The 21,803-nt window shown below is 50.9% G+C and overlaps 1 protein-coding gene across 2 annotated transcripts in view; it reads left to right on the top strand.

The window, feature by feature from the left end:
* Nucleotides 1–4,980: 4,980 nt before the first annotated feature.
* ST3GAL2 (ST3 beta-galactoside alpha-2,3-sialyltransferase 2) overlaps nucleotides 4,981–21,803 on the top strand; it is a 49,778-nt gene continuing 32,955 nt past the window's right edge. Inside the window, exon 1 of one of the 2 annotated variants that reach the window (XM_027620117.2) lies at nucleotides 4,981–5,263. The gene's annotated coding sequence lies outside the window, so the exon portion shown is untranslated. Of the gene's footprint in view, nucleotides 5,264–9,581; nucleotides 9,941–21,803 lie in introns of those variants that run through there. The other variant, XM_027620118.2, reaches the window with a different exon arrangement.

The raw sequence follows: 21,803 nt of genomic DNA, 5'->3' as shown, positions 1-21,803 counted from the left end.
AGAGGGTCAGAGGGAGAAGCAGACCCCCCACCGAGCAGGGAGCCCAATGCGGGACTCGATCCAGGATCATGACCTGAGCCAAAGGAAGTTGCTCAACCAACTGAGCCACCCAGGCGCCCCAAATTTCCCCTATTCTAAAACAACTTTTTTTTCAGTTTTATGAATAAACTCCATGCATTGTAATTGGATGACAGGGCTTTTAAAATTTACAGATTCTCTTCTCTCTTTTTTTTTTAATTTTCAAGGTATTCATTGAAGAAACTGGGCCATTTGTTGATTATATCTTCCATGGTTTCAAATAACCTGGTGCTCTGATACCAGCATATTCTGTACATTGGTGTTGTCAGCTTTGGGGTGATTTCTCTCTTCAACACTACTTTCAGAGTATCATACTTCCATTGTCTTCAAATGAAGATGGTTGTCTTTGTTTTTCATGACACTGAGAGCCATTGGTGATTTTTACCTCGATCCATTAATTTATTCAGTGTTGGCTCAAGTTTTAGCAATTGGTTCTCCAATTGTCCCTGCATCATTATAGAGTAATTCGCCTTTTCTCCCACTTATTTGAGAATGTATCTTTGCTATATACCAATTTTCCCTTAGTATCTAAGCTTATTTCTATGAATATTTAAGTTTACTTCTAGACTGGCAGGTCTGTGTCATTGATCTATCATACCCTTTTAAGAGCAGACTTTATAATATGTTTAATATTTGAGAGGGCCAACACCCTTTACTAGTGTTAGTTTTTTAAAAAAATTTCCTCACTTGTCTTGCTTGTTATTTTTCCAAATAATTTTTAAAAATCAGTTTATCAACTTCTCTCTCCCAACTCCCAAAAATGAACAAAAAAATGAACAAACAAACAAAAAAGTGCTCGTATTTGTACGGGAATCGCATTAAATTTATAGATTAACTTGATTTATTTTTGATAGTCTTCCTATCTAAGATCATAGTATTTTTTCAGTCTTTACAACAACTCTAAAAAATGAGCTTTTATTATTATTATTCCCATTTTACAGATGAAAGAACTGTGTAACTTGCTCTGCAGTCAAATGCTCTACCCCTGAGCTATACCCCCTGTGTAACTTGCTCTGGATCACACACAGGACTAGGGGTGGGAGCTGCCATTTAAGCTTCTGTCCCCCAAACAGAAACCCGAGGTGCAAGGGAGCCAGTTCCTCTCCCCTTTGCCCCTTGCTCCTTAGTAGCTGTCTGTCTCCAAAGCCCTATGCTCCCATCTGCCATCTTCCAACTCCCAAATTCCTGTTCCACTTCCTCTCTTGCACTGGACAGTTCACCAGCAAAGCTAGGCTTTTCAATGAATGATTCAAATCCAAATGCTACACTGAGGCAGTTGGGGAGAACCTTCTGGAGGAAGGAAAACTCAAGGTAGACTACGGACAATCAGGCAGATTTTGGATTGATGGAGGGGATGTGAGGGCAGAACCAGCAAGGGGAAATGAGTGAACCAATCTGACATCTAATTGGAAGGTGGTAAGGGTGATGATGAGGGTTTCTGTTGGAGCTGAGGTAGAGAGAGGGTCTCTTTGTCCTGCCCATGAAAGGACATCTCAGTTCTCCCTGCATCATCCGCCAACAGAGATTGGGAGATAGATGTAAACTCAAAAAATTCCATGTACCTTCTGCATGTGAGGGAATGTTGCACATGACTCAGGTGCAGAGGCTAAGCCCTTGTAGGAAGGGCCTGGCAGCTGGTTTTATGGGCAGAGCATGGGGTTGCATGTGGATTACTTAGCCTCCACTGGCCTGTGGTGAGGACAAAAGAAACAGAAAAGCATTCCAGAGGTAACCTTAGTCAAGGTCCAATGCCTCTGGTGGCCACTTGGCTACTTGCCCAAGGACCTAGGAATAACACCCTTTTGGCCCTCAGTGGATGGGCGGAAGACTAGAATATGGGCCCTGAGGACTCAGTGTACCCAACCCCCTTTGTCAAAGATAAACAAAGCCAGACACTAAAGTGGTAATGCCAGATTTTAACCAGGAATATACTACTGCAATAAGGAAGAGGGTCCAATGTGAACCTAATTCAATTTCAATTTGTAGACGTAACTGGGCATTTTAAAGAGAGAATGAGGGAGTATGAAGGGAGGTAAGAGGGACGCGGTAGTCAGGGAAGTGAAAAATGACAAAGAGTTGGTCGGTGTAAATGCTTAGGCCAGCTGTGTCTGTTAGCTAGCAATTATCGAAGTTAGGATTCTATCCTCCCACAGAGACTGGGAGACAGAGGCACTGTCCTTTCTGATGATTACATTTCAAAGGAATGGCTTTCAGGTCCTTGGGAAAGGCACAACAGAGCTGCAGGAGATACATATACATGTCAAAGGGACAGGGGAAGGAGTCGCAGTTGCAAGCCCTTTGTAGTAAGCGGGTAAGTTGGAGTAGTCACCTATCTTCGGGTGTTGGCTAAAACAAACAATAAATCCTTTTGGCAGCCTTGAACTTTTTAAATTTTATTGTTATGTTAATCACCATACATTACATCATTAGTTTTTGATGTAGTGTTCCATGATTCATTGTTTGTGCGTAACACCCAGTGCTCCATGCAGAACGTGCCCTCTTTAATACCCATCACCAGGCTAACCCATCCCCCCACCCCCCCTCCTCTCTAGAACCCTGTTTGTTTTTCAGAGTCCATCGTCTCTCATGGTTCGTCTCCCCCTCCGACTTACTCCCCTTCATTCTTCCCCTCCTGCTATCTTCTTTTTTCTTAACATATATTGCATTGTTTCAGAGGTACAGATCTGTGATTCAACAGTCTTGCACAACTCACAGCCCTCACCATAGCACATACCCTCCCCAATGTCTATCACCCAGCCACCCCATCCCTCCCACCCCCCCCCACTCCAGCAACCTTCAGTTTGTTTCCTGAGATTAAGAATTCCTCATCTCAGTGAGGTCATATGATACATGTCTTTCTCTGATTGACTTATTTTGCTCACCATTAACACCCTCCAGTTCCATCCACGTCGTTGCAAACTGGCAGCCTTGAGCTTTATCTGGCCAACACTTTAGAAGAGCTAGGGTCATCCTAGGGATGTGGCCTTTGAGCTGTTAGAAACTATGTTATTGTGTTTAAGTCTTTACTGTGCCGGAAGGAGGATGAATGAAATCATTTGTGTTGAGGAGTGTAGTTTTTATAGGCCAAGATTGAGGCCTATTGGAGAAGAGAGCTCAGAGGAGCCTGGCTTAAGTTTGGTCAAGCAGTGAATCTTTATCACCTTACAGCTGGAAGAGTCTAGGATTGTGCCTGAGGGTGACGGTCACCAAGTGTTATCTTCAGGGGCTTGTAGTTCCTAGAACAGCGGGACAGCAGGTGGTAAGGAGAGTCCACCTGAGAGGGCAGGAAGCCACCTTCCCACCTCTAACTACCCCAGGCTGTTTTATTTTTATTTATTTAATTAATTTTTAAAAAGAGTTTATTTATTTGAGAGACAGAAAATGAGCAGGGGGGAGAACAAGCTGACTCCCCACTGAGAAGGGAGTCCAACGTGGGGCTGAGATCATAACCAAGCCGAAGTCAGATGCTTAACCAACTGAGCCACCCAAGTGCCTCCCCAGCCTGTTTTAGGTCATAACCCACCCAGAGGCAGTGGGTTCTACTGAGCCCACTGGACTCCTGGTTTGAGAATACACCCCTTGGCTTACAACCATGGGGCGGGGGGCAAGGCTTGGGGGGGGGGGGCAGTTAGCACCAGAAAATCTTCCCAGCTTTAGAGAAAACACCAAGGGCTAAATCTGGAACACCTTTCAGTCAGATGGCCCACATCGTATTTTTCTTTACAGGATGAACTGATTTGTTTATTCATTACAATTAAAAAGAGCACTCCTGTGCTAAACTACACTAGGACCCTGCCTTACATGGCCAGGCTTTTCAGAAGCTAATATTCCACAGCAGGCCTATCCTTGAAAGACAAAGCCAGAACTCTAGCAAACAAACAGCAACAGTAGCAGGTCTCAAAGCGGTTCCCCAGACCAGCAGCCAGCAGCCTCACCTGGGATGCTGTTAGAAATGCAAATTCCCAGGCACACTCTGGAGTTAGTGAAACAGAAACTGCAAGTGGGGAGCCAGCTTTATTTGAGCAAGCTTTCCAGAATCTGATACACGCCAAAGTTTGAGAACCACTGACCTACAGGCTTCCGCTCTGCCAGAGGAGATGAAGCTTGGAGGGTGAAAGTGCGGTCGATCCAGAGCTTCTCGAAGGGTTTGAGTTAGGTTTGGAAGCTGGGGAAGGTCCCTGATGAGAGAAGACATGGAAAAAAATATTTTAAACGTGTGCGCCTTACCCTAAACGGTAGGGAGGGAGCTAAGACCATCTGACAAAAGAGAGTGCGACTGGAACGAGGTGCTGCGGGAAACCCACAGTCATTCGGCTTCCTTTTCCCGGGTGGGGAAAACCCCACGCCCACGCAGCTCCTGGAGCCCCTTCTCCTCTCGCCTGAGCTCAAAGGCCACACCACAGCTCCCCCGCCTTACAGAGCCTGGGCACGAAGCCAAGCTGGTCTCAGGTCATGGCTCTTTGGGAGCGCGAGTGGGAACTGTACTCGAGGCGCTGTTCGGGGGCCCGGAGGCTTCCCCTTCGGTCGGGCTCGGCCGCAGCTGGCCACAGCCGCGTCTGAGAGACATCTCTGTAGTGCGAACTGTAGTTCGCACCTCCCTGGAGGTCCAGGTATTCAACCCGAGCCAGGGACACCGCAGACCCCCACATCCTCTGTTTCAAACGCCGGGAGCCCAGCCTTCTGGGAATGGAGATTTCCCATCCCCCCCCACCCCACCTCCTGCGCGGTAGACCCCCCCGGCCCCGAACGAACTACAAAGTCCATAATCCCTAGGGCGCGCGCGCTGTCTTTCGGGAGTTGTAGTCCTGGGTGTGGGACACCTCAGCAGCCCAGCGCCGGCGGCACTCCATATCCCAGCATGCCCGCGCGCGTGCGGGTGGAGGAGGGTGGGGAGAGACGGAGAGGATGTGAATGGGGAGGGGGCAGTAGCCCCCTTCCCCCACCCTTTCCTTCTAGCCGGGCTGGGTGGGGGGAGGGGCCGGGCTGAGGCGGCGGCGGCGGCGGCGGCGGCGGCTCGCTCCCGGAGGGCAGAGCCGGCAAGGGCGGGACTGGCCCGCTGCGGGCGGACGAGGGAGCCGCGGAGCTAACGGGTCCGGACGCCGCCAGCGGCGGCAGCTTTCTGCACGGGCGGAGGCGGCGGCAGAAGCGGCGAGCATGGCCCGCGCGGCGCCCGGCGCTGACTGAGGTGCGCGGGCGGGATGAGGGCGGGCGGGATGCGGGGCGCCCCGGGCCCCTTGCTGCCTGAATCCCTTTCGCGCCGGCAGCTGGCTCGGCCCAGCGGCCCAGACCGGCCCGGTCCGCCCCGGCAACTTCCCCAGGGTCGGGGCTCTGGGTTCCCTCATGGGGGCGGGGGTCCGCCTGTCTTGGCCTCAATCTCCATCCCCGCCTTCTCCTTCTGCACTTCAAGCCGCTCCCAGCCCTTGAGGCGCGACTGTTCCACTCCTTGGTGGCAACCCCCAGCCCCAGCTCTGGGAAGCGCTCCCGGCCCCAGTCTGTACTTACCGTCCACTGGCTAGTTCGTACTTCCAACCCCTGCGCGCTCTTGGCCTCTGAGCTATCTGGAGACCCCTGCCCGGCTCCCCTTGGCCACAGGCTGTCTTTGCACCATCAGCACCTCTCTCCTCTTTCCCCTACTTGGCACTGCCCCTTGGCCACCCCCGATGGCCCAGTTCTCTCTGATAAGACCTAATAGCTTGACTTTCTTCCCACTTGGAGAAACTGAGGCATGACATAAACCAGGAACTTGGCCAAGGCCATGCCCCAGTCCTTTGAGGGCTGGTCTGAGCCCATGCCTTGGAATGGAAGTCATTTTTTTCCTTCAGTCATTCCACTGTAAAGGACCGAACTTCCCAAGCCCCCTGCTGCATCTCTGGGCAGAGCTCACTTTAGGTTCCCCTTTAGCTTTCTATCACTTCTGTTAACCCCCTCCTCCTTCCCATAGCCCACTTCTGGCCCTCTCTACCTGTAAAGAGTCACCCACCCATTGCTTCTTTGCTCAAGTTGGCCTTTCAATTTCTATTTCTTGCTAACTGCATCCATCTCCCATCTTGTCTCTTGCTTTACAGCTGCGTAAAGCACTGAAGAACAGAGTCTAAGGTACTGGGGCGACAGGGGGAAGAGAAGTGCTGGTGGCAGAAAAGGAGTGGCAGCTTCTTCCAGCCAGAGCCTCCGAGGGGGCTTCAAGGCACTCTGGGGCCTCTGGGAAACAGTCATTCCTAGCCTGTAACTCACACTCCCATCTTGCTTTGGGGCAATTGTCTAGACGCCGGTTGGTCATTCTTTCCTCTTGTTATGCCTGGTGAGGTCTGAAGTCCCTCTGAGAATGGAGGGAAACTCCTTCCTTGGTAGAGATGGTGGCATAAGAGGAGTCTGGGAGACCACACCCCTAAAACTTATCTTGATTCTGCTGCTAACTTTGGAAGGGGTTGCTGGTTCGAGGAAGGATGCCTGCTAGGTGCCCTGAGCACTTTGTGGAGGAGGGCACAGTGTCTGTAGGCGGTAGTCTCGAGTTTAGTCATGCTGTTCAGGATCTGAGGGGAAGAAGGGACCAGGGCTCAGAGAGGTGGCCCAGACTTGCCTAATTCAGGTTTTTGTTTTCTAGTCTTCCTTTGGCAAATTTACCTTTGGGTCACCCCTTTCCAGCCCAGTCCTCAGTTTCCCTGTGGGAATTTGGGGGAGGGAGGGAAGTCTGTGAGCCATCAGGAAGGCTCAAGAGGCTCTGGGAGTTTGCTGGGGTCCTGAATGAGCAATCTTGATCTGAACCAGATGGCTCACTGCTTCAGCACCCCCTCTTTGATCCCTCCCCCTTGGCTGTGAATAGGATGCCTTTAACCTTGTAACTTGAGATTAGAGTAAGGGAGGCCAGGGAGCCAACTGTCTGTGGGTTTATATCTGTATCTGCACACTCGTGTGCAAGCTTGCCAGGGGCCTGTGGGAGTGACCCTGCCCAGGAATGCATTGTTGTGATGTGCTGTGGCATGTTCATGGCCCTCTAGGAACTTTATGAGCCCAAACTCCCGATAGGGCCAATTTCCAAGTCCCTAAAAACCACTGGGTGTGGCCTCATGGGAGCATACCCCACATGTCAAGCCTCTGGACCTGAGACATGCCTCTGGGTGAGGATCACTCCTCTTGAGAAAGCAACCTGTGGTTGAGGAGTCCAAAATAGCAGCATTGGGGATGGGTTTCTAGAACTGATGTTCTCTTTTCCCCAGTCATGGCAAGAGAAGGTCTGAGGGTTAGAGTCCGGGGAGAGGGGTGGAAAGTGATTCCTTTAACTTCTTTTATGTCACACCCTGCCTAGTGTATTTGTGTACTTGATTTGGGCCCCCATTAGCCTGCGGAAGTTCTTCAAATGTGTCCTCATTTCTGGAAAGCATCACCTGGCTTGGTCCTTGGTGCACAGTGTTCAGCAAATGTTTGAGTTAAAGCAGAGGGTCATGCCATTAAAGGTTAAGGACAAAGTTCCTCATACTTGAGCAGGCATCAGAATCCCCTCAAGAGCTATTCAAGGCACAGATTGCTGGGCCCCACTCCCAGACTTTTCTGATTCAGTCAGTCTGGGTGGGGCCTAGAATTTGCAATTCTGCTCAGCTCCTCAGAGAGAACCTTTTGAAAACCACTGGTTTGGGCTCTTAACAGTGGATTGGGAGATTAATCCAGGCAGATAAAAGTCTTAAGAGGGACTTCTACCTTGCTCCACAACCCAGGCTTGTCTGGCAGCTGCACTGGATCCGCCTTTGCTTTTCATTCTCATGCTGCCCAGTGTTGATGAGGTTAATGGTAGGGGTGACTTGCGGTGCCTGAGCTCCTAGTCCCCCTGTAACCACATAGCAGACAGTACCCCATGGTTATTTGAAGGAAGGCCCCATGAAAACAGGACGTTTAGGAACTAAGGCTTTGGAAAAGGGATGGCTGTATGGACGTGGGGAAGCAGATACGGAACCACACCATCATTTGCCTTGACTCTGTCTCTCAGACTGAACAGGCTAGAGTATTTGCAAGGTGAAGTCCTGCCATGGCCGTGCCCTGGCCAGGATGCCTGGGAATCTCTGAAATTTAGAAAAGTGGGAGGAATCACTTCCATTGTACTTTTACTTTGTGAAGCATTTTCTACCTGTTGTTTTTCAGTAGGTTTATATGGCAGATCCAGATCCAGGTGGGGTTACACAGCAAGCGCTAGGACTCCTGATTCCAGCCCTCCGATAGAGCATCTGTTAAACCAGCCTCTGATAGCTGGAATAATGGCTGGTGTTAACCGTGTGCTCACTGCTAGCCAGGCACCAGGCTAGATGCCCTCACATTGTGAGATTGGCATTATTGTCACTACCTCAGAGATGAAGTACTGAGACTTACAAAACTTAAGAGACTTGCCCAAACTCAGCAGCTAGTAAGTGGAGTATCTGGAATTCAGACTCCGGTCATTCTGATGGCACACTCCACATTCTTTGTCACTCGCCAACTGTTTTGCCCAGTAAACCTGTAATTGTCCCTTGGGTTGTCTGCCCCCAGAGCCTGGTCAATTTTACTGAACCTGAAACTATGCTGGGTTGCTGGGTGTTGTGGAGGGGATAAAGACCAAGTCACTGTCCTCTAGGAGGGGGTTAAGGCAGGTACCCCAGTGTCTAAAATGGAAGAAGGTAGAAGGGGCAGCTAGGGGCTTGTTGTTTTATTATTTTTTTAATTTTTTTTAAAGATTTTATTCATTTATTTCAAAGAGAGAGAATGAGAGAGAGCACGAGAGGGAAGAGGGTCAGAGGGAGAAGCAGACTCCCCGCTGAGCAGGGAGCCCGATGCAGGACTCGATCCCGGGACTCCAGGATCATGACCCGAGCCGAAGGCAGTCACCTAACCAACTGAGCCACCCAGGCGCCCCGGGCTTGTTGTTTTAAAGGAAGCAGAAGCCATCCCCATAGAGGGTTCAGAAGAGGGGCAGGCAGAGCTTCAGCAGTGCCTGTGGACTGGAGAGGTGCCAATGGGTGCTGAGGGAGGCCATCATGGCACTTTTAGGGAGTTTTCCCTTTTGGCTGGAACATAGGAAATGTATGTCAAAAAGTACTAAGAAAATCTTTGGTTACAAGCAACAGCTTGGCTGAGTTTGGCAGGAAAGGACTTCCTTAGATTGTGGGAACTCCCAGAATCAGAGAGATGACTCAACGCCCATGTCCCCTCCAGGGTCTCAGAGTGGGTACAGAAGGAACCAAAGGCCAGCCGACTTCAAGGTACCACTGTCGCCAGGATAAATCTGTTGCAGCCATGCTCAGTAATTTTGTCACCACAGCTTGGGGTGCACATCCCAAGGAGGAGATGTCTGGTTGACCCAGCCTAGCAGGGAGGGCTGGTGGCATGGTAGGCAATACCCCCAGAATGTATTGAAAAATTACAGTCCCCAGAAGAAGAGGAAATGGACACTGCAAGAGATCAGTCCAGAAAGCCATTCGATGACTTGAATTGGCAGGTGGCAGATGGAGCACTTCGTTCTGACAACTTCCTGAGCAGGCAAGGAGCAGACTGGCGGCAGGATATATATAGCTGGTCATAAGGGGACAAGAAAAGAAGGGAGGAAGGAAACGGAAAACTAGGTAGATAGGATCCAGGTGAGACGTAGTGAAAGCTGGAATTTGGCAGCGAAATGGAAAAGAAGAGACTGATTCTAGAGAGATTGCGAAAGTAGCTGTCATTTTGCAGAACAGACACTTTTTGGCTGGGGTTTGACATTTCAGTGATGAGGTGATGGGTGATGACGTTGGTCCCTTTAGCTGACATGGGGAAGTCAGGAAAAGGAAGAGTTTGCAGGAGAAGGTGATGCGCCCTGCTTTGGAGGAGCTGTACACAGGATGCTGACGGCACATCCGGAGCCTTGGTGAGATCATTACCCCTGACTCCACTCTTCCTGAGGTTTGGGGCCTCAGCCCTGAGGAGGTGGGGCCCCAAAGCCACAGGAGCCCTGCACATCCTGAAAGTAGCTGGGGCTTTGTGGCTGAGGCTGAGCACGCCTGCATCTCTTCTCTCTCCACCCATGAGCCTGGGGTGGACTTCTCCGTCCTTCCCCTTCCCTACTCTCCGTTTGCATGCCCCAGGTTCCCTACCCTGTGTCCTGCAAAGCTGAGCCCTTATCAACTAACAGGCCTCGCTCGCCTCTTGGGGACCTGGGTTTTCGGGTTTTCCTCCCTTTCTGCTCAGAACGCTTTTTAACAATAAGTCCTTGCTAACTATTAGGGCAGACATCTCCCAAGTGACATTTCAGAAGGAGAGGGTCTGAACTTGCTATCTGGGGAGAGCAGGCTTTTCCTCCAGTGATGCTGTGCTCACCAGGGATGCCTGCGTGTGTCCCTACCCGGCCATTCTAGAGTACTTCTTGGTGCTGATTTATAAATCATTATTGTAATTACAACATATTGTCAGTGGAGACTTCCTGTTGCCATTACAGATCTCCTTCTAAGGCTCCAGGGTATAGGCTGGGCTTTGGGCCACCCCAACTTGCTAGCTGAGAACCAGGGAAATTTTTTCTTACAGGAATGGGAGGGAGGGATCAGGGTCCTCTCTGGGGCCAGGGTGGGAGGAGCTGTGCCCGAGGGTATTTGATTCCCACAGATTCTCAGAAAGACAGTCATCTTCCTGGAGTGAAGAGGACTGTCCCTCAGTCCCAGCTATTGGCATTCAAATATATGTGGTCATTTGCCATCTATAAATGCAGTGTGTAGTACCATGTCTAATAAGGTGAACCAAGGAAAAGGGACATTTTGAGAAAAATGTAATTTTAATTTTGATATCAGTGCTGAATTTTTATTTGTGTATAGTAATATTAAAACAAAAGAATAGTTTTGATATCGAATGTTAAAAACGTCCTCAACCCAGCTTCTTCCTTCAGGGGCATGTGACTCTGCAAGTGAGGAAGCCCAGGGAGGGTAAGCAATTTACTGGCTGCTGAGGTGGGAAGAGAGCCAGAGCCTGTGAGTCTGCAGCCCTGAGGGGCTTTGTTCTCTGTCCCATAGTCCTCTGTTTTTCATCTCTTCTGGGGTTATCATCTTCCTGGGTTATCATCTTTGTCCATTAGGGTCTCTTTTCTCTCCTTCTCTTCCTCCACAGGATCAGGGTAGGAAACATACCAGAGGGACACTGAAAGTAGTCCACTTCTGTGTGGTTAGGGGGCGAGGCCCTTCCTGCTCCCAAAAGAGCAGCATTGCAGGGCTTGAGAGAGAGCAGGGGACCCTGAGCTGTTGTGGCATGACCTAAGGACCCCAGAGAGCAGTCCTGGTCCCGCTCCGCCCTTTTTGGAATCCTTCAGCTGTCAAGTCCCAGCACCACGAGTAGGCAAGAACCTCCCAGCCTCGGCAGATCAGTAGCCTTCTGAAGAAGAAAATCAGCAACAAATGCAAATAGCTAATTGGTCTAGGGGGAGCTGCTCTGGTGAGGAAAAATCAACAAGTTATTTATTTGTATGGCTAAAGGGAATTTGGAGGGGTAGTGAAGAGGGGAAGATCAGAGGTGGCTGTAGGAAGAGGCACAGGTGAGGGGACAGGGGATGGGGTGGAGATGTCCCCTTCTCACTCCTATCACCCCCACAACCTCACCCCCACTACCTCCTTCCTTTTTTTCAGGCTTTCTTTGGGTTGAAAGGGACATTAGTAGAACTTTGAATCTCCCCTGACTTGTAAGTGGAGTTCCCTCCAACCCTCATTCCCACCCAAGTTCAGTTAGAGACAAAATACGAATCTTTTGGGGCGCCTGGGTGGCTCAGTTGGTTAAGCGACTGCCTTCGGCTCAGGTCATGATCCTGGAGTCCCGGGATCGAGTCCCACATCGGGCTCCCTGCTCAGCGGGAAGTCTGCTTCTCCCTCAGACCCTCTTCCTTCTCGTGCTCTCTATCTCTCATTCTCTCTCTCTCAAATAAATAAATAAAATCTTTAAAAAAAAAAATACCAATCTTTTGATGCTGATGGTGAACTAGAACCAGAGGCAGGAGGAAATGAAAGTCTCTGTCGGCCTGTGCTGAGTCCTTTGTGCCAGTAAAACAGCCCAAGGGAATGAGACTGTATGGGCAAGGCAGGGGAAGGGAGAGAGCCCCTGAGCCCCTCCTGGTTCCTCTCTTTCTTGGGTTCTCTAGGGAGCCATACAAGTCTGGGGTTGCCAGGCTGTGAGGGAGTTTCCAGGGGTTGGCCTTCTCTCTGTTCTGTCCTTTCCCAGAGGGCTTGGTGTGTCCCCAGACCTGCAACTGCCTTTTCAGCCTCTGGCTTCCTGAGGCCTCTGGCATCACTTAGCAAGAGACCCTAGGTACCATAGGAGAGAATGAAGGGGGTGAGGAGAGGGATGGGGACCCTGTTCAGGCTCTTCCATTGGAGCGGAGTCCACGTCTTCCTTAGACAGGAAGATGCTGTGAAATGGGGAGCAGGGTAAACAGTTTACATCAAGAAGGTTCAGCCAAAGGCCAAAGTGGCGCTATTCGATGGAAGAATTTTCTCAGTGCCTGAGGAGTAATTCACGCTTGACCTTAAAGCAGCAGTGGGCAAACTTGTAGGATGAATGGGAGTTTTAATCTCTCAAGTGTCATTTTCTATGCATAACAAGAAGATACTTACCCCACGTCCCTTCAAACCCGGGTGAGGTATTTTGAAGGGTGTCTTCTTCCACCTGAGCCATCTGTCCTAGTAATTCCTGCCCATCTGGGGTCTGTGGGCCTACCCTGCTCTTTACGCTGTGCAAAACAGGTTGCAGCACAGGCCAAGGTGGAGGCCTGGGCTGGCCGAGGACCCCAGCGCCTCAGGGCAAGGCTATTTGGCTTTTCTAAAAGGGAGAGCAGATTATTTGGTGAGGGGGGGCCCCCCTCGATGATTTCACAGCCCAGGGCCCAGTCTGGCTGTATGCATACAGGGCCCTTGCTGCCTTCGCTACCCACAGGGGTTTGATGCTCTGCGACCCAGGGCGAATCCCTGCCTCTCTCTAGGCCTCAGAGTCCTCCTCCAGGAATATTGAGTTGGAAGGCCTTCTCAGGGACTTGCTCCTAAGCCATCTGGTAGACCCAACAGAGGAACACCATGTCCTGAATGAGGCAGTGGTGCTGGGGGCCCAGGATGCCACTATGTGGTCTTGACGTTTATGGGAATCTGTCTGACCTTTCTTCTAACCTGCTCAGATGCATTAAATAGCAGCCAGCTTGCTCGGGCGTCTCTGGAGAATTTGGGCTCTTGTAGCCAGGAGATCTGTGTCCCCCTCCCGCCCGGCCTCCCATTGTCCTTATGCTTACCTCCTCCTAATCTTTGCTCTGATTCTGTCCAGAGTTCAGGCAGAAAAACCCATCCGGTCTCTCATCACATTCCTCCCTTCCTACACTGGCCACCGGTTAGGCCCCCAGGTGACTGTTTATAGGGTTCCTGTTTCTTTCTGTTCCCAGTTCCCTCCACCTGCTTATGCCCTGGGCTCTGCTCTAGCCAGGTTTCGTTTTGTTTTGTTTTTTCTCCCCCCCAAAGCCGGGGTGGGAGATGAGATCACAGGCTGATCACGGGAGGGGGCATATCAGTGGCATGGATCCAGGGCAAGTCTGCCAGGAGTTGAGAACACACCTGGAAGGGGGTGGGGGAAGACTTCATAGTAGAGCGAGGAGGGTGGTGAGGAAAAGGCCACACTCAGCAGGATGAAAGGCCTTATCTGAAAGGGCAGGGCATGACTAGGGACCTTGGGGAGACTGGTTTGGACAGAGCATAAGGTGTGTTGGGTAATTGCCAAAGAAGGAGGGGCAGGATGGAGGGGTCTGGCTGAGAAATGGGCCCCAAGACCCATTCTGGTGCAGGAAGGCAGAGGCTTTCCTGCAGGACTGTGCCGGTCACAGAAGGATTGTGCATGCTGGAAGTGTGGGAGGGGTTGTTAATGACTATTTGTTCTCCACTGGCTGTGAGGCTGCCAAGGGTCAGTCTGATAAGAGGGAAGAGATAAACTCCTTGAGTTTTATACTCTCAACAGCTGCCTTCTCTCAGCCGGCCCCACAGATACTGACAGTATATTGTGGCACTGCTCTTGGTCTATCTCCTCCCCTTCCTGAAATACACAGTCCCTGGCTTCAGGCCAGCTGGGTTTCCCTTGCCTGGCCACCAGTTCCTGTTCCCATCTGTGGTCAGATGAGGCCTGCACTGGGGGAGGGGTCAGTCCTGGCAAGACCATGCCAATTCTGAGCCTGATCGCAGGGTGGGAAGCCACCCCAGGTTGGGGTCAGGGCTCTGGGCTAAACAGTGACTCCCAGACCTGCCTGGTCCATTTTGGTCTCAGGATTACCTTGCCACCCACCCACCCAGGTCTGGGACCAGGAGGCATTTGGGGAGTCCTTCTTTTGCCCCAGAGCATTGGGAGGTTTGGCCATTTTGCTGGGAGGATTCAGAGACTGGGGTCTGATGGGATCTGATGGGATTTGCATTTGCAAAGATCACTTTGGCCTCCCTGTGGAGAAGGCATTGGAAAGGTCTCTAGTAGATCTGGGGCTTTAGCAGTCCGGGGCCTACTGTAGGTGAAAGATGACAGATCTTGGATAGTGTGATGGTGATAGACACAGAGAAAAGTAGAAAGATGAGAGATCTAGGTGATAAAAATTAGGTGGACTTGGTGCTAGGTTGGCCAAGGGAGGCTGGAGGAAGGAGGGGCTCATAGATGGCCTTCAGGTGTCAGGGTTGGATGGATGATGTCCCTTTCCCAGAAAATAGGAATACAGAAAGAGGAGAGGTTTGGGAGCTTAGAGCATGCATGAGTTTGGTTGGGGGCAGGTTGAGTTTTGAGGTTTTTTGGGGTCCTCTAAAGTATGTCATCAAGGGGTAGCATCCAGAAATGAATGGAATAGTTGGGTCTGGGATTCAGGGTGATGTCTGGCATCATTTGAAACACCAGATGTGACTCTTAACAGATTGAGAAACAGGTTTGGAAGGGGATCCCCCAAAATCTATTGCCAGACGAGGAATGGAATCTAGGGTCCTGAATTCCCATTGTATCCCATGGTCAGGGTCATATTCGCTTTCCCTGGCTGATTCAGTTGGTTCAGGATCCTGGCCAGGCAGCAAAAAGCACAATACACTCCCCTGCTGAGTGTTCCCTGTGGTTGAGGGACTCTGGCAGTGGACAGTGCTGACCCCAGACCACCCAGGAAGACTATGCATATCAGAGCCTCCCTCACCGTCTGCAAATCTGGGCAGAGTCCTTGGCTGGAGAAGGACTTGGGTCCTGGCCAGAACTGAACCACTGCTGGGAATCCCAGGACCACTTCTCTTTGTGTGGCCTCTGAGCTGGGTTGACCTATCAAGGATGGGGATTTTAGGGAAAGGTTCAGGGCAGTCATTCTATGTCAGATGGCAAGTTATACAGTAAGTGGCTTTAAAAAAATTTTTTTTAATTTAAATTCAATTTAGTTAACATATTGTATTATTAGTTTCAGGGGTATAATTTCATGATTCATCAGTTGCAAAGAACACCCAGTGCTCATTGCGTCAAGTGCCGTCCTTAATGCCTATCCCCCAGTTACCCCATTCCCCTCCACCCTGGCAACCTTCAGTTTGTTGTGGCTTTTAAAAAATTCCTTTAAATGAAATGGAAGCTGGCTATACATGTGTGCAAGATTGTATCAGTTGGACTTACTCGATTATAACGGCTAAAAATCCAACCCGAAGTGCCCATTGATAAAAGGGAATCCGTTGACTCATACCTAAGTGTATGGCTGGCTGCACGCCAGGAAGATGGGGGACTCAAACCACATCCCTCTCACGGTGATGCCACTCTCACTTCCCACATGGTAGTCCCCAGTGGCCTACTGGCAGGACCCAACCCTAGACCCAGTACTGTGACTGAGTTACATTTGCTGCTCTGGTTAGCCAGGCCTGGGTGACATGGCACAGAAATGGAAATTTGAAGAGAGGTGGCTTCCCAAAGGAAAACAGGCAGCAGGCTGTGCACGGTGTGTACTTGCACTCAGGGAGATCTTGCAGTAGTTCTGTGGCCTGACTTACATATCAGAAACACCACTGTAGACAAACTGATAAGGATTTCTTGCCATTTATTAATTTACCTTGTTATAAGCTAACTGCTGAAATGTAGGATGGAACTTAGAATCATTGAGTCATTCTATTTACAGAGCAGGAAGTAGAAGTTGAGAAATTTGCCCACTCTCCTCAAATCAGAAGGTAGAAGCACTGAGAAGAGAACCCAGGTCATCTGATGTGGGCAGGGTTCACACTTCCAGTGTGAAGTGGGTTTTTTTTTTTTTTAAAGTGATTCGTAGCCCCTTTAGCTGCCCATCCACAAGGAGTGATTCATCCCTTGGTCATAGAGATGCAGGTCATAGAGATGACACAGGCAGGTTATGGCAAAGGGTCCCTTCTTCGTGGTGGCCCAGGTCCCTTCTTTGTGGTGGCCCAGGGCAATCTGCGTGGTGGATAGTGTTATGCAGGGGTCTGTCTGAGATGGGGGAGACACTGACTGTGGCTTCAAACTGGTCCCAGTAAACAGAAGAAGCACTGGCTCAACTCTGGCAGACTTCTGCCCTGGTGCTGCCTTCGTCCTCTTGGCTTTCCCAACGTTCACCCTCCTCCATATTGTTTCCTGGTGGAGCCTGGATAAGGATTTAGCTCTGAGGCTGTTGTACTTTCTGGTATAGGTTGGGGTATTTCCTGTGGGGGAGAGTTGTGCCCCTCTGTCTTCTCCCTTGGAAGAGGTTACCCAAGACAGCGGTGCCAGTTTCAGGTACAGGCAGAGAAATAGCACAATTTTGACTTCCTTTCCCATTGCCTCCAACTTGTGAGGGAACAGAGATTAGACCCAGCTTGGCAGAGCCAGGAATGAGGTGTTGTAGAAAGAGCTCTGGGCTTCAGTGGCACGCCTGGGTGGCTCAATCGGTTAAGCATCTGCCTTCGGCTCAGGTCATGATCCCAGGGTCCTGGGATCCAGTCCCACATCGGGCTCCTGGCTCAGCGGGGAGCCTGCTGCTTCTTCTGCCTGCCATTCCCCCTTCTTGTGCTCTCTCTCTCTCTCTCTCTGGCAAATGAATAAATAAAATCTTGGGGGGAAAATGGAAAAGAAAAGAAAGAGCTCTGGGCTTCGAGCCTCCGACTTAGAAAGAGGAGGCTTCAAGTTCAATCTGACACAGGCTTCTTGCCTTGCATGGCCTCTGATCAAGAAAGGGAAGGCTGTCCCCACGAGGGGCTTTGGGTATTTGAAAGCATGAATGATAGATTAACAAAATGCCGGTAGTCCTAGGAGCTTGAGGGCAATTCTCACCAAGTCCTCAGTGCTAAGAGAGTGAGATGGCGCTCTTTGGAGTTTGGGACAGAATTCCTCTTTCATTCTGACCATCTTCTCATACGTCTTTCCTCTTGCCCTTCAGATATTTGCTGACAGCCGGTTAGTTCTTCTCTCCCAAACTGTCTGCTAGCCCAAACTGGACGGTGTGCTCTGTCTGCCCCTCATGCTCATCTCCTGGAGGCCCCCTGGTCTGCCTGTTTCTGTCTGGGGCCGTGTTCTAAGTGCTCACCCAGCCTGGCTCAACCTCTGTGTTCCCTTGGCTTAGCCACAGTGTCTACTGTCTGCTCTCCATGAGGCTGCCACAGGTCCATAGTGCAGCTTACAGTCATCGCTTATTTCATCCTGGCAGGGACTGTGTGAGGCAAGTGGGGCAGGCACGATCATGTTCATTTTACAGATAGAGGACCTGGGGCCCAGAGAGGTATGATCTACCCAAAGACAAAACTGTCCAACAGCAGAGCCAGTTCTGGAATTGAGGTACTCTGGGTTTAGTCCAGAGTTCCCTGTAAAATGTTAACTCCTAGGCACATGTTAGGGTGGGGATGTCCCAGTCTCACCAGGGAAGGCAAAAGGCTTGTGAAAGCAGGCCCTGGGCCCCTCTTTTCATAGCCCCCAACTCACGCCTACATAGCCCCAGTCCCAAACAAGCGCATTCCTATGCGACCACAAAAGACATAGTAAGCCAGACAACAGAGACTGCTCCCTGGGGACCATTGTAATGGACCCTGGCCTGTGTATTCCTCCCTTCCACATCCCCCCAAAGTTGACAACAGTAATGTGTGTCATGATGGATATCATCTTAGCCAGATCCAGAGGGATGAGTCACTTCTTGAGAATAGGACTGCGGAGGGCTCCTTGCTCCCACACCCCTGACACCCCTCACGTGGGAGGGAGAGGTCAGAGGCAGTGCAAGGGGAAGGCCCCCTTGGCCCCTTCTCATAGCAGCTGATACTGCCACTTTGCAGAGGTAGTGAAGCGCATTACCTAGCAACCTGGAGGATGGTCTTTATCTCAGGGACCCTGCCTGAGTCAGTCGCAGCATAATATCAACTCCTCAGTAAAGAGGAAGACTGCTCACCCAGAGCAAGGGAGAAATGAAAGCAAGGGTTGGACATGACCCAGCCCAGAGCTGGGCTCTCCAGTTTACTGGCCACTTGCTCTCTGCCTCCTGGAGTAACATGGGGGAAAACGGGGGGGGGGGGGGGGGGGGCGGGGGGGTGCTTCCCAAAGTCCCTTGCGGGATTGGTGCTGGAAGTTACCGAAGGCACCAGGCTGAGCATGGACTCAGAACCTCTCACTGGAACTTCCAAGGTCTCTGTTGGAAAGGCAACATCCCGAGGACACAGTGACCAAGTAAAGGGCCTGACTCTGGGCTCCTCCCTCCTTTTACTCCACTTTTCTCTACCTCCACTCCCAGCAGAGAGTGAGGACATCATTTCCCTTTAATCTCTTGTCCAAGCATGGCTGCAAACAACTTCTTTGGGTTTCCATTAGCATAGCTGCCATAGGCTGACCTTTCCAGACGACATTACTAAATATAAAGGTAGAACAAAACAAAGCTAAGGATAGAGGATAAAAGCAGCCTGGCTCATAAAGTGCAGTCGACAGGTTTGTTTTCAGGGTTTTCAGAGTACTCCACTGCTGGAGATACTTACCTCCATGCCAGCATACCTCTGCATGCCCTTCTACCAGAGTCTCTGGCCTCCGGCGCTGACCTGTCTCCCTGTGTAAGGCAACCCCTAGAACCCAGCTACCATGAATCCTCTCCAAGAAAGCTGGACTACCTCCTGATCAAGTGCCTGGCCTACCCTCTCTCTACCCAGGGCTCACTGGCTCTGTCCCTGGGTCCCAGGGGACCAGAGAATTGGCACCTACATAACTATACATTATAGGAGTTCTGTCTTACTCTATTTTTATTTATTTATTTATTTATTATTATTATTTATTTGAGAGAGAGAATGAGAGAGAGCACGAGAGGGAAGAGGGTCAGAGGGAGAAGCAGACTCCCTGCTGAGCAGGGAGCCCGATGTGGAACTCGATCCCGGGACTCCAGGATCATGACCTGAGCCAAAGGCAGTCGCTTAACCAACTGAGCCACCCAGGCGCCCCTATCTTACTCTAAATAAGCCTTGTAATAGGACACATCTCTTGACACTGTGCTCATGCACCAGCTTAGCCCACAGCTGCCATTGAAGGGCTGCTGGTTCTCCAGCATTGCATCTTGTCAGGAACTGTACAAGTCTCCCCACCTGGTTCCTTCCTCCCACTGGGCTACAAGAATAGAAGCTGATAAGAAGTGGGCCCGTTCGATGGGAGTTTTTGGGGTGGATTGGGGGAAAGATTGTCTTGTGTTCAAACCCCCCCCCGTTGAAGTCATCTAGTCTTGATGGAGGAAGTAGGTAAGAGCCTGGCCACAAAGCTGAGTTTCCAGCCTGCAGCATGGCCTCTGTGTCCTGCCTGGCACATGAGTGGGCCCCAGGAGCCAGGTCTCCACAGTCCGTGCTGCTGCCTGCCAGTATGCACGATGCTCCCATTTCATACCAAATGTTCAGATGAAGACACAAAAAAATCAAAAGAACCACCACCTCACAAGGAAATGTGGGGGCAGGATGGATAGAAAAAGGAAGGTTGTCATCAGTTACAGCCTGCTGCCCCACCCTGCTATGGTTGGAGCCCTTTAGAGAAATTTGCCCTGTGCAGAGTGGGCCTTCAAGCCTGCAGCCCAGACTGTTACCTTCATGGTGTTGCCTGGTCCCAGAGGCCCTGGCAGACGTTCCACCCGGGTGGCTCGGCTAGGCCACGAGGACCGAAAAGCTAAGCCACCGGTTGTACCAGCCCAGTGGAAGAGGTGTGGCACATTACTGGGGCTGATGATGGAAAGCCCCTCTCTCACCTGTACCTTCGCATAGTACTAGCCCTCGCCAAGTGAGGGTGCTGCTCCTGACTTCCAGCCCCGGGGCTGGGAGAGAGGAGAATTCTGGAACCAGAGCTGGTGCACTCCGAGAGAGCATCACTTCTGGACCCGTGTGTCCCAGAAGCTCTGTCAGCATTTTTAAGGTCAGAGCTTGTCCTCTGTGTTGGAGCCTTAGGCTGAGCCCATCTCATTATGCCACGCAGGAAGAACTGTTGTCTTCCGTCTGGTTTGCTGAGGGCCTGGAATCCTGTTGGGTCGTGCGTATGCAATGACTGCACAGACCCATCCCACAGCCTTTCTTGCCAGTGAAGCAGTCGGTCGCCCTGATTCCTGGACTTCTTTCTTGCAGGTTCACGGTGCTGGCAGTTGGGTTAGGACCTCTTCCCTGGCATTCTGTCCCCTATCCTCTCACAGAGGATATGGGGATAGATGCTAGAGTTTTAAGAAAAGTCCTTTAACTCGGCCTGGGCCAAGGCCTAACTGGAGTTTGGAGCCACAGCAACTGTGGCCTGGAAGCTTCTAGAAGAATAGCTTCTCCCTTCCCTAGGTGTGCATTGGCAAGACTTGTATGTGCCCTAGCTCATCCCTTCTTCATCATCCCCTGCTGGGGTCTAGTTAGGCCTCAGCCTTCTTGCAGGTGGCCAACTTTCATGTGCGTGCAGGTAGAGGGGTGGGTGAACCCCGTCCAGAGCCCCTTGCCATGGTCCAGGCTTGGAAAGGGGCAAGAAAGAGCAATGGCAGAAAGCAGAAACACCCAGCCCTGTTCCTTTCCCCACAGAGAGGGCAGAAGTGGCCAGAAAGCTGTCGGGAATTCTGGTTTTACTCTCCAAGGGCTGGGAGAAGGAGTGCTGGTTGGAATTTAGGGAGGGAATGTCCTGCTCCTCTCCACCATTTTGTATGAATCACACTCCTTTGGGAGCGCATTTGCCCTTTGCCCCCAGCCCCTGGAGCTTCCTTCTCAGTCTGCTGGTTCCTGCCTAGAATTGTTCCAGGAACCTGTTCAGGTATGGTGGGTCATGTTTTCACTGGGTGATTCCCTGCCACGTGGGTGCAGGGTTGGAGAGAAGAGGGTTGAAAGTTACCTGGAGAAACCACTTACTTCTTTTCCCTTTCACTCCCCCTGGTGAGGGGGATGGAGTGCAAGAAGACTCTCTTCTAAACCTTCTCTTAGACCCACTCCCCCCCACTGCAGGGTAGAGGGAGTGTGTATTTGCAGGGAGCCAGTGTTGAGGAGGATTGGATTAATCCATTTCCGAAAAGAGCAAGGAGGGATCCCTTTGGTAAGAATGAGTTTGATGCAGGGGCATCTGGGTGGCTCAGTCGTTAAGCATCTGTTTTCAGCTCAGATCATGATCCGAGGGTCCTGGGATCGAGCCCCGCATTGGGCACCCTGCTCTGCGGGAAGCCTCCTCCCACTCCCACTCCCTCTGCTTATGTTCCTGCTCTCGCTCTCTCTCTCTCTGTCAAATAAATAAATAAAATCTTAAAAAAAAAAAACCAGTTTGATGCAGATCATGATCCTTTTCCCTAAGGCGGGCTGTAA

Source organism: Zalophus californianus, chromosome 17, assembly GCF_009762305.2.
Source record: "Zalophus californianus isolate mZalCal1 chromosome 17, mZalCal1.pri.v2, whole genome shotgun sequence".
Taxonomy (NCBI): domain Eukaryota; kingdom Metazoa; phylum Chordata; class Mammalia; order Carnivora; family Otariidae; genus Zalophus; species Zalophus californianus.
The sequence above is the reverse complement of the archived record's forward strand: the minus strand, read 5'-3'. Positions and strand labels throughout refer to the sequence as shown.